The sequence below is a fragment of the Triticum aestivum genome, chromosome 2A (assembly GCF_018294505.1).
Source record: "Triticum aestivum cultivar Chinese Spring chromosome 2A, IWGSC CS RefSeq v2.1, whole genome shotgun sequence".
In the NCBI taxonomy this organism is placed as follows: domain Eukaryota; kingdom Viridiplantae; phylum Streptophyta; class Magnoliopsida; order Poales; family Poaceae; genus Triticum; species Triticum aestivum.
This window is the reverse complement of record NC_057797.1, coordinates 84,947,845-84,957,714: the sequence shown is the minus strand read 5'-3', so window position 1 is coordinate 84,957,714 and position 9,870 is coordinate 84,947,845. Positions and strand designations below refer to the sequence as shown.

The following is a 9,870-nucleotide window of genomic DNA, read 5'->3' as shown; positions in this document are numbered from 1 at the left end:
TCCAGAGTACGGGACAAAAGACGGTCTAGGCAAACTTGGAGCTGGCATGCGTATCTGTGAGTGAGTTCACCATGGACGTATTATTTTGAAGACTGGAACAACACAGTACTTGAGAATTAGTTTATTCAACTTCTGAATTAACCGCTTGCTGATTGTGCTTCAAAAATTGCAGGGGCTGACATAAATCCTGATCTTCTCCTGGCTGCTTTCCTTCCGGCCCTTTTGTTTGAGAGCGCCTTCTCGATGGAAGCACACCAGATAAAGGTATCTTTCCAAGTCTGCCTATCTATGCTGAAATCTGAGTGGCTTAATTTAAAGCTGATTGATCTTTATTCAGTTATGATTACTATTTCTTGCCAAGCAGTAAATCTATATCTATACCAATATAAAAAGACCCAAAGGGGCAGATCCAACTGATCTCAACCATCGAACTAAGTCAATCCAATGATCTAGACTGCTCCAATGGCAAGCGTTAAACGTGTTTAACGTGCAATTAATATCATACCAAATATTGCACTAATCACAGGATTAACACACAAATAATAGCATACCTAATATCCACGTGTAATTAATATATTGCCTACATATTAACGTGCGTTGCACGTATGCATTTACTAGTACTAGTAAAAAAGAAAGGAAACTAGATGGCGATTAGAGAATAAAACTAAGGAACGCCATATACATCATCAGGGCCGGAGGACAGGCATCCCAGGCCTGCTGCTCATACCTTGGTCCAAACTGAAGTTTTACTCCAGATGATGTGAGCACAGATAACATGAGTTCCTCTGTGGTTGAACACATGGCAGTTTATTTCTTTCGATCCCTCCCAGAGCGAGAGCAGCATCGAGTCTTCGTACAAAAGGCAGCTCTTTAGAACAGAGGAAATGACCAAACCGACATCAAGAAAACTTCACAGGCCATACTAATTCTCTGCTCAGTTAATATCATTGATTATCCATAATATTTTTCCATCCAGTTAGTCACATAAGCTCATGTTTGATACAACCATGGTCTCAATGCAAACCACCTTTAGTTCCTATTGTTCTCTGTTTTTGTTTACCATGAAGTTCCTATTGTTCTCTGTTAGCACACATATTTGGTTTCTCTAGTATTGGTGCTTATGTTGATCTACTCCCCTGCCAGTTTTCTGTTGTGATATTAGCACTGCGGGTGCATATGTCTTTGTTCTGTGTGTACTAAAATATTAAAATGTTTATTTTGTAGAAATGCATGGCGCAGATGCTCTTACTTGCTGGCCCTGGTGTGCTAATGTCAACATTTTTGCTTGGCACTGCTCTCAAGGTGTGTACCTAAGTTTAAAATGGACATATACCACTGACTTTAATACTTTGATACTAGCTAGTCCATTATCTGTAGCTTACTTCTCCATATGATTGGAACTGGGAAACATCATTGTTGCTTGGTGGTCTGCTTAGTGCCACTGATCCTGTGGCCGTGGTTGCAGTTCTAAAAGAGCTTGGAACAAGTAAAAAGCTCAGTACAATTATTGAGGGAGAATCCTTGATGAACGATGGGTATGCCTTTTTTCAATCTAAACATGCTTTTCTGTTTTCATGCCAATTTTGTTGGAGGAACTCCGATTATGAGAAGAAAGATACAACCTGTGACTCAAATAGATATGTTACAAGTTTTTTCTTCTTCGAATGTTCGACTGGTCCACTCTCCAGTTGGAAAAATGCTCATTAGTACTTGTACTTAAAACCCAAATTCAAAGTATTAGTTGTAGCAGTACAGTTGTTCCTGAGACCTGACACACATGTTTATGGCAAAGGCTCTGGAGAATATAGTGTACAAGTTAATCTGAATGAGGGAAGACTTCACGCATGACAATACTAAATCCAAGGCTGTTTTCCTTTTCCAATCTAAGGGATTATGAAGGTTAAAACAGGATTTACTTAACTTAACTATGGCCTGACATCTGATCTCTGTATCTGCAGATACTTCTGTATCAACTAAAGTGTGGGGTAGGGAAAGCTTAAATAAATGAAAATAACTTTTCGATGTCGTAAGATTTCATTGTGCACCAATATAATACTTTTGTGTTTGAACCGCAATTCCCACTAAATGGACATACACTTTCTACAGGGTTTCTGTTGTTGTCTATCAGTTATTCTTACAAATGGTGCTTGGAAGAAGCTTCAATACAGGGTCTATATTGATGTTCTTATCGGAAGTTTCACTTGGAGCGTATGTAGAATGTTTTTTTTTCAATCAAATTGCCAAATATGGCTACCATGCTTCTAATACTAACTGGCATCTTCTTTGACCAGTGTTGCTCTGGGCCTTGCATTTGCAATCATATCATTACTATGGCTTGGCTTTACTTTCAACGATACAATCTTGGAGATGACGCTAACTCTTGCTGTCAGCTATATTGCTTTCTATAATGTAAGATAATGAACATATTCAAGCTCTCGTACTCCTGCCTTTTCTTTTGAAGGGTACAATTGGTTCAGTTTATTGAAATAGTTCAGAGCAAATGGAAGGAGTCTTAGCATCAGTCCTAGAATCATGTTTCTCCTTTTGCAATATTGATTTTGATGCTATTTTACTAGTAATCTGAGGTAACTTCTTGATATGCATATGGCAAAGTAGCTACCTGATTTAGATATCTAGAATCTGAAGAGAGTGAACTGTTTTCATCCCAATGACAAAGAAGATATTCAAGCTCTCATACTCTTTTTATAAGGCTATAATTTGTTCAGTTTCTTGAAATAGTTCACAACAAACTGAATGAGTTGTGAGTCTTAGTACCAGCCCTAGAATTATGTTTTGTGCTAGCTCATTTTGCAAATTGCTCATGAGTCTTGATGTTGTTTTACTGGTAATCTAATGCAAGTTCCAGATATGCATGTACAATGTTGAAGTATATGTGGATTGCCCAACCTTCTTCATCAGTTCGGACTTTTGGTTCTATTGGTTGGGTGCATTAAACTTAATATGAATTCAGAACCAAGTGGTCTTGGGTTCAAGCCTCGGCCTTTCCAATTTAAACTAAAATTTTGCTTGCCCTCTTTCTGTCCATGTTTAAGATTGCCCAACCTTCTCCATCAGTTCGGATTTTTGGTTCTACTGGTTCTTTGTCATGTTTTCTCCGGAAAAAAAATCATCTATGAGTTCTGATATAGAAGCCACCAGTTATTTAGTATTTTGGTGGTTATTTTCTTTAGCTAATATTGTTCATGTCAGGTGCAAGATGCACTGAAGTACTCTGGTATTTTGACCGTCACAGCTTTGGGAATGTTAGTAAAACTTGTCTTCACATCTGATTGGCATATCCTTTAATCTCGTTCCTCCAGTGTTAACTTTGCCATGTCTGGCAGGTTCTATGCAGCTTTTGCAAAAACTACTTTTAAGGGCGACAATCGCCGAAGTTTGCATGATTTCTGGTATTGTTCTAGCAACATATGTCCTTTCATATTATTTTTATATTATCAGCAAGATCAAGATTCTCAACAGTGATCATGGTATTCCTGGTCACATAGGCTAACTTGTTCACTGTTCCTCATGTATTCTGTCAGTTCCATAATCCTGTTCATGCTTTTTTTCTGTCAGCATAACCTATACTTTCAGGAGATTTTGATAAATTTATGTCTTGCATTAGGATACCAGTTGCCAAGTTTGTTCATGCCCAGTATATAGTTACTTGTCCACTTCTATTTTTTCCCTCGCAAAAACACAAACGCACCCGATTTAATATTTTGTCTTCTAAATGACCATGTATTATCATTGTCATCATTGCCCTGATTCCTGAAGTAGCCTTAGTAGAATTTTAGAGTTTGTAACTGGCAACAAAGTGAGAGTAATGATTACACCAAATTTTACTATACTATCAAACTAGTATGTGCACGTGGTAGGAATGTTTTGTCATATTCCATCCCTGAGCTCTCGATCCTGCGATCGTAATATGCATACGCTTTGGGTGTCGAGCAATGCACGCCGGCACCCCATAGATGACTCAGTTGACACAGACTTACCCAAGGTTCAGGCTCCTGTATGGGTAATACTTGTTACGAACTGAACCCTTGTATAGCTATGGGCCAAACAGGCCAGAGAAGTACAAGGTACATATGCAAATGAACCCCTATATAAGGGAGAAAGTACACAGGCCTATACACAGCACTATATAACACTTGACAATACTCTAGTGTCCCACTTTTCTCTATTATCTCGAGGATTTTAACAAAGAAGGTGTAGTGGATGGGGTCTATCCTCGGCGGATGGCGATTTCCATGCTTGGCTCCTCAAAAGAACAGGGTTGTGTTGCTTGAGTTTGAATTGAGTTGTCCTCCTATATATGCGTCTTTTCGTCAGGGCTTGATCCTCTCCGGGTTGGTCTCATAGATGGCACCATCCTTAGTCGGCTTAAACGCTGGATCCTTCAGGGTAAGTCCTTCCCTAGTACAATGGGTATTGGGTACGGTCTTGTAGAAGATCCCTTAGGCCTTGTGTACGAACAGGTCATCTTATGTAAGTACGCTTTCTCTTGCGCGCTCACGACACCCTGAGCAGACGCTATGACACACTCAAAATTTATGTATGTTCTCATATTTTCTGAGATTGCCTATTTGTATCTTACTGCTGTTTTATTTGTATTCAGGGAAATAGTTGCTTACATTGCGAACACAATTATTTTCATACTGAGGTATCAATATTGTCCAACTTTCATATTTTTTGATTTTTTTCAGATCTTCTATTTTTCATAGCTAAACGCCCAAACCAGACTGTGCTTGCATTTATTTAGTTTGATAGTTCACTTTATATTGACACCATTATGATGTTTCTTACATGTGTGTATTACCCTCACTGGGGTTATTATTGCAGATGGTGTGCTAAGACATAATGTCCATTTTGAGAGGCACGGTAATATCTTCATTTATCTTTGTCTACAGTTTGTTTTCATGAAAACTGCAAAACAGTACTTCATTTTAAATTCTCCTTGTTCATTGCCAACTGAACCTTTCTTTGGTTTATTATAAAAGCATGCTGTTCGTAGTTTTCATCATGCAGCATCATTTCATGCCTGTGTTGGTTCAGTGAGTGCTTTATTATACATCATGGTAACGAGTTGTTGACATAGTTATACTGAACTAAATCCTCTTATAACACACTTCTTTGTCATGCTTATCAATTTACTGGGAATCATCAACTCAATTATGAATGCCGCAACTGCAGCCAACTGATTATGTGGATAAACACTTGGCATCTCAGTTAGCCAATAGTTCTGCTGAGATATGTTGTTTTAATCACCTATCTTCGGGGCAGCACAATTGGTGTTTGCTGTCATTGCATTTTTCTTTTCTTGACCTTTAAAAAAGTGAATCATGTTAGTCAGTAGATTGCAGTTTGATCGTATTTGCGAGTGCTTAAAACAACTTCTGTGTACGATACTTCTTGTTCTAATCCATCTTCATGCTGTTGAACCAGAAATATGCATACATGTCTAACTACTGCTCCTAGTCTCTAGGTTGGGGGTTGGGGCCTATCCTGCCCCCCCCCCTCCCCCCTCCTCCCACCCCCCTTTTTTTCCTCCAATATGTAGCATGTTGTACAATCATCGGGGAATTCAGTAAATCTACTCATATGGTGTATAAATTCCGTTTATCTCTTGCTCTTTCAGGCACTTCATGGGGGTTTCTTCTTCTGCTCTATTTCTATGTACAAATGGCACGGGCTGCAGTTGTCGGTGCTCTATATCTTTTGTTGCGCTACTTTGGGTATGGTTTGGACTTCAAAGAAGCCATAATCATTGTTTGGTCTGGGCTGCGAGGTGCTGTTTCCCTATCATTAGCACTGTCTGTTAAAGTAAGTTATATTCATGTACCACTTGACCATCTCATTTGTCTCTTATTATCACTATATTAGTCTACTTTTGTTCTTCAAAAAATTAGTCTATGATAATAATTTGAGGTGTTACTGGGTTACTTTCTACCAGCATGCTAGTGATACAGCTCAACCTTTTCTGAAACCAGAAGTCGGAACAATGGTAGGTTAGTTTTTCCTGACAAAATACAAAATCAGAAAATTTAATTTTGAGCAAGGCTTATTTTATCCATGTTTTTGCAGTTTGTGTTCTTCACTGTGGCATCGTGTTTCTGACACTGATATTGAATGGTTCTACCACACAATTTTTGTTGCACGCACTTGGTATGGACAAGCTGTCAGTAACAAAGGTTAGCTTTACAAATTACAGGTTTCATCTGTGGGTTTTTTAACCTTGGAGTTGAAGAATTTACTTTTCTGTGTGCTAATATGAAATCTTTTGAACTCTATCTCCTCTTTCATTTCCCTTAGATTAATTAGTAAATAGGAAGATTATATGGTGTGATTGTTACACATATTTTATTTCTGTGCCTATGAGTTCAGGGTTGGTGGATTAGCATCTTATATAACCATGGCATAAAAATGATTAATTTCTCTTTCAGTTGAACCTATTTGTAAGTCCCAAAGGTGTTCTGAGCCTTGCTTACTACTATTTTTAGTTAAACTTCTTCATCCAGCAACTCCGAGGAGTAGGTTTTGTGTGACTGATACCTTGTTGCTTCCAGAAATATCAGTACTTTATGGTTTGGCATAAAAGTTGTATTCTGATTACTGCTGCAGCTTCGCATGTTGAATTATGCTAGACATGAAATTCTAAACAAGACATTAGAAGCTTTTGGTGATCTCAAAGATGATGAGGAGCTTGGTCCTGCTGACTGGGTTACAGTTAAGAAATACATCACAGGCTTGAGTAACTTGGAAGATGAACATGCACATCCACATGATGACAATCATGATCACATACATACCATGAATTTAAGGGATGGCCGAGTGCGTCTTTTGAATGGTAGGCAGCCTTTTGTTTGCTTTTCTTTTTTGCCCTTAAATAGTTGGCTTGATACGTCCATAATTCTATCTTGTCTCTGTATTTTATGGAGATGTTTAGTTTCATATTAAATGCGATCAGTTAACAAAGATTATTTCTCCTTTTTGTAAATATTGTTTTCAGGTGTGCAAGCCAGTTACTGGGCAATGCTTGACGAGGGACGGATAACTCAAGCTACAGCCAGTATTTTGATGCAATCAGTTGATGAAGCTATGGATCTTGTTTCTAGCCGACCATTATGCGATTGGAACAGTTTGCAGTCCAATGTCCATTTCCCAAGTTACTATAGGTTCCTTTCTGCAAGCATGTTACCACAAAGTTTTATCACATACTTCACAGTACAAAGATTGGAGTCAGGATGTTACATCTGTGCTGCATTTCTTCGTGCTCATAGAATTGCAAGGAGACAACTACAAGATTTTCTTGGTAAAATCTTGGAAAACTTTTAGAATGCTTTTATGTGCTTGTTATTTACCATTTCTTTGCTACCAATTCCAGAACTTAGTATCCAATCCATGGATGGGTGGGAGTAAATGAATATTAGTCACACTACGTGGCGCACATGCCAGATGTTATGCGTAGGTGTCCGTCGTTATAGTCCATAAGCAGAACAGAAAGTAGTATTTTTGTTACTTGTCGGAGCCAGTCTATCTTTCTGTAGAATCAATCAGCTACAGACCCTATTTTTTAAGATACGTGGATAGTAGTATGGTGCAGATGGACGCATGGCTCAAACCATTTAGCTTATTAAGGTTGAACTATGTAAGGCCTGTCTAAAGTCATCGTCCTCAACAGTTTTAAATCCTTCTATTTTCTCCTCTGACCCTATTTTTTAAGATATGTGGAGTTCAACTTGCACATGTAACCCTAGTTACTTACCAGTGTTCCGTATACTTCTTTCGTCAGGTGATAGTGAGATTGCAAAAATTGTTATTGATGAAAGTAATGCTGGGGGAGAGGAAGCTAGGAAGTTCTTGGAAGAAGTTCGCTGTACATTCCCTCAGGTTTGTGCTTACAATGTGCATTTATCTGTTGACTTAATGACTATTACGGAGCCTTCAGCCTCCAGCACAATAGCTCGACAGTTCACTCAACAACCAGTTATCTTTTGCAAAACTCGAGAAAGCACCATCTCAACTGAATTGGGACTCTAGTTTGATCTGTAGAGAATTTCCATGTGCTTGTATGGCATCGCTAGGGTGAGTGGTTGAAATGGTTAGCTTCGGAGTTTGGAATTGATTTTGTTAGTTTTGTTTTTCAGATTTTGTTTCCTGCAAAATTCATGTGAAATTGTTGCAGAACTCTCTACATTCGAGACAGGCCCTAGTTTTATATTACTTTGGAATACTTCATTTCATTGTCATACAACAATTCTGCAGTAGTGATGAAAAACTCACTATATGAATAAACAAGGCAGTCTCCATTGGTGAACCTGAGAGTTCATTGTTGCCTAGATTCTGAAGGTGTTTCCACATTTTCAGCTTCTTTGTGTGCTAAAGAGTCGACAAGTAACATATGCTGTATTGACACACTTGAGTGAGAATGTTCAAAACCTATGGAAGACTGGGTTACTGGAAGAAAAAGAAATGGCACATCTGGATGATGCTTGGCAGGTAGTGGAGTGTTTGACTTGTCTTTTGCTTCGAAAATTAATTGCCAAAGTGGTTTCAGTTCACAATTCATGTAAGTTAATCACTTGTCAGACAGATCTGAAGAAGCTTAAGAGGAATCCACAATTAGTGAAAATGCCAAGAGTTAGCGATCTTTTAGGCGCCCATCCATTAGTCAGCATGCTGCCTGCTGCTGTGCGTGCTCCTTTGTTAAGCAATACAAAAGAAAAAGTAAAAGGGCATGGGGCAGCCCTTTATATGGAAGGCTTAAGAGCAACTGGTATATGGATTGTTTCGATTGGAGCAGTAAAGGTATGTTTCTGCTTAAGACTGCTCTAAACAGTACTGTATTTTGTTGGAGTATATACCTTCAACATTTTTGACGAATTAACTGTTCACACTGGGAGCATGTGCTCTCGGTAGCCATTTCACCGCCCCCTGAGTTACACCCTTTTTTCGACAGTGGAGAAGTCAGAGGCTAAGCAGCAGGCATTCTTTGCACCCAATTTTCTCACATGGAAGCACTTTGGGTCTATACGAGGTGCTAACAGGAAAGTCTTGTCTCTGTGACATGATTACAGATTCTCTCGTCCGCTGTTTCTTCATTGAAGCTGAAAAGATAGATCAATTGCGTCGGTCAGATCCTTCTGTTGAGGCTTTTCTGTGGCAGGTGTGCTTTAAATTTACTATTTGCTTGTGTGCTTACTAAATTCAGTGATTATTGTACATCTACTGCAACTGCGCAATTATTTTTTTTCTTCTGAACTCTATGAGGGCATAGAAGCAGATGTTTTCTGGATTTTACTTAATATCACCAGTTCACCACGTAGCGAAACTGCTGGCTACCAGTCGAAGAACCAGAACCTTGCAGATGAGTGGCGTTTCCTCTTTTCTTTTTGAACCAAGTTTGAGTAGAATTATTTCTTGTTTGTACCCAATCTCAAATTTAAGAGTTCAAAATTTTGAAAATTCTAAAAAGAGAAACCGAGCTAATTTTCCCCTCAACATGTTCACAAGAAAAACAGAAATGTCGAGGTTGCATTTCTTCTGTTTCTGCCCTCAAACCAAAAACAAAAACACTAGATACTACTCCATCCCACTCTTATATTATGGGACGGAGGGAGTACAACATAGTACTTTGATTTTTCTGGTTTCCCTTGATTATTACAGTTAAGGGAAATGGCCCCTAGATGCCTCGTCGTGTCATCTTGTCTCAAATGATTTAGGTATTTCTGTAACATTCTTGTGGCCGAGAATTCGTTTATAGCACGGTCCCCATTTTGTTATGAAACTACTCATGCATCTGTTCACCCAAATTGGTTACTTAAGATGTGACAATGTTTCCTGTATATCTATCTATATCTCTTTTTC

General features: G+C 38.6%; 1 pseudogene; it reads left to right on the top strand.

Annotated features, from left to right (window-relative positions):
• Window positions 1-9,870, top strand: part of LOC123191548 (sodium/hydrogen exchanger 8-like) — a 17,681-nt pseudogene that overhangs the window by 5,988 nt on the left and 1,823 nt on the right.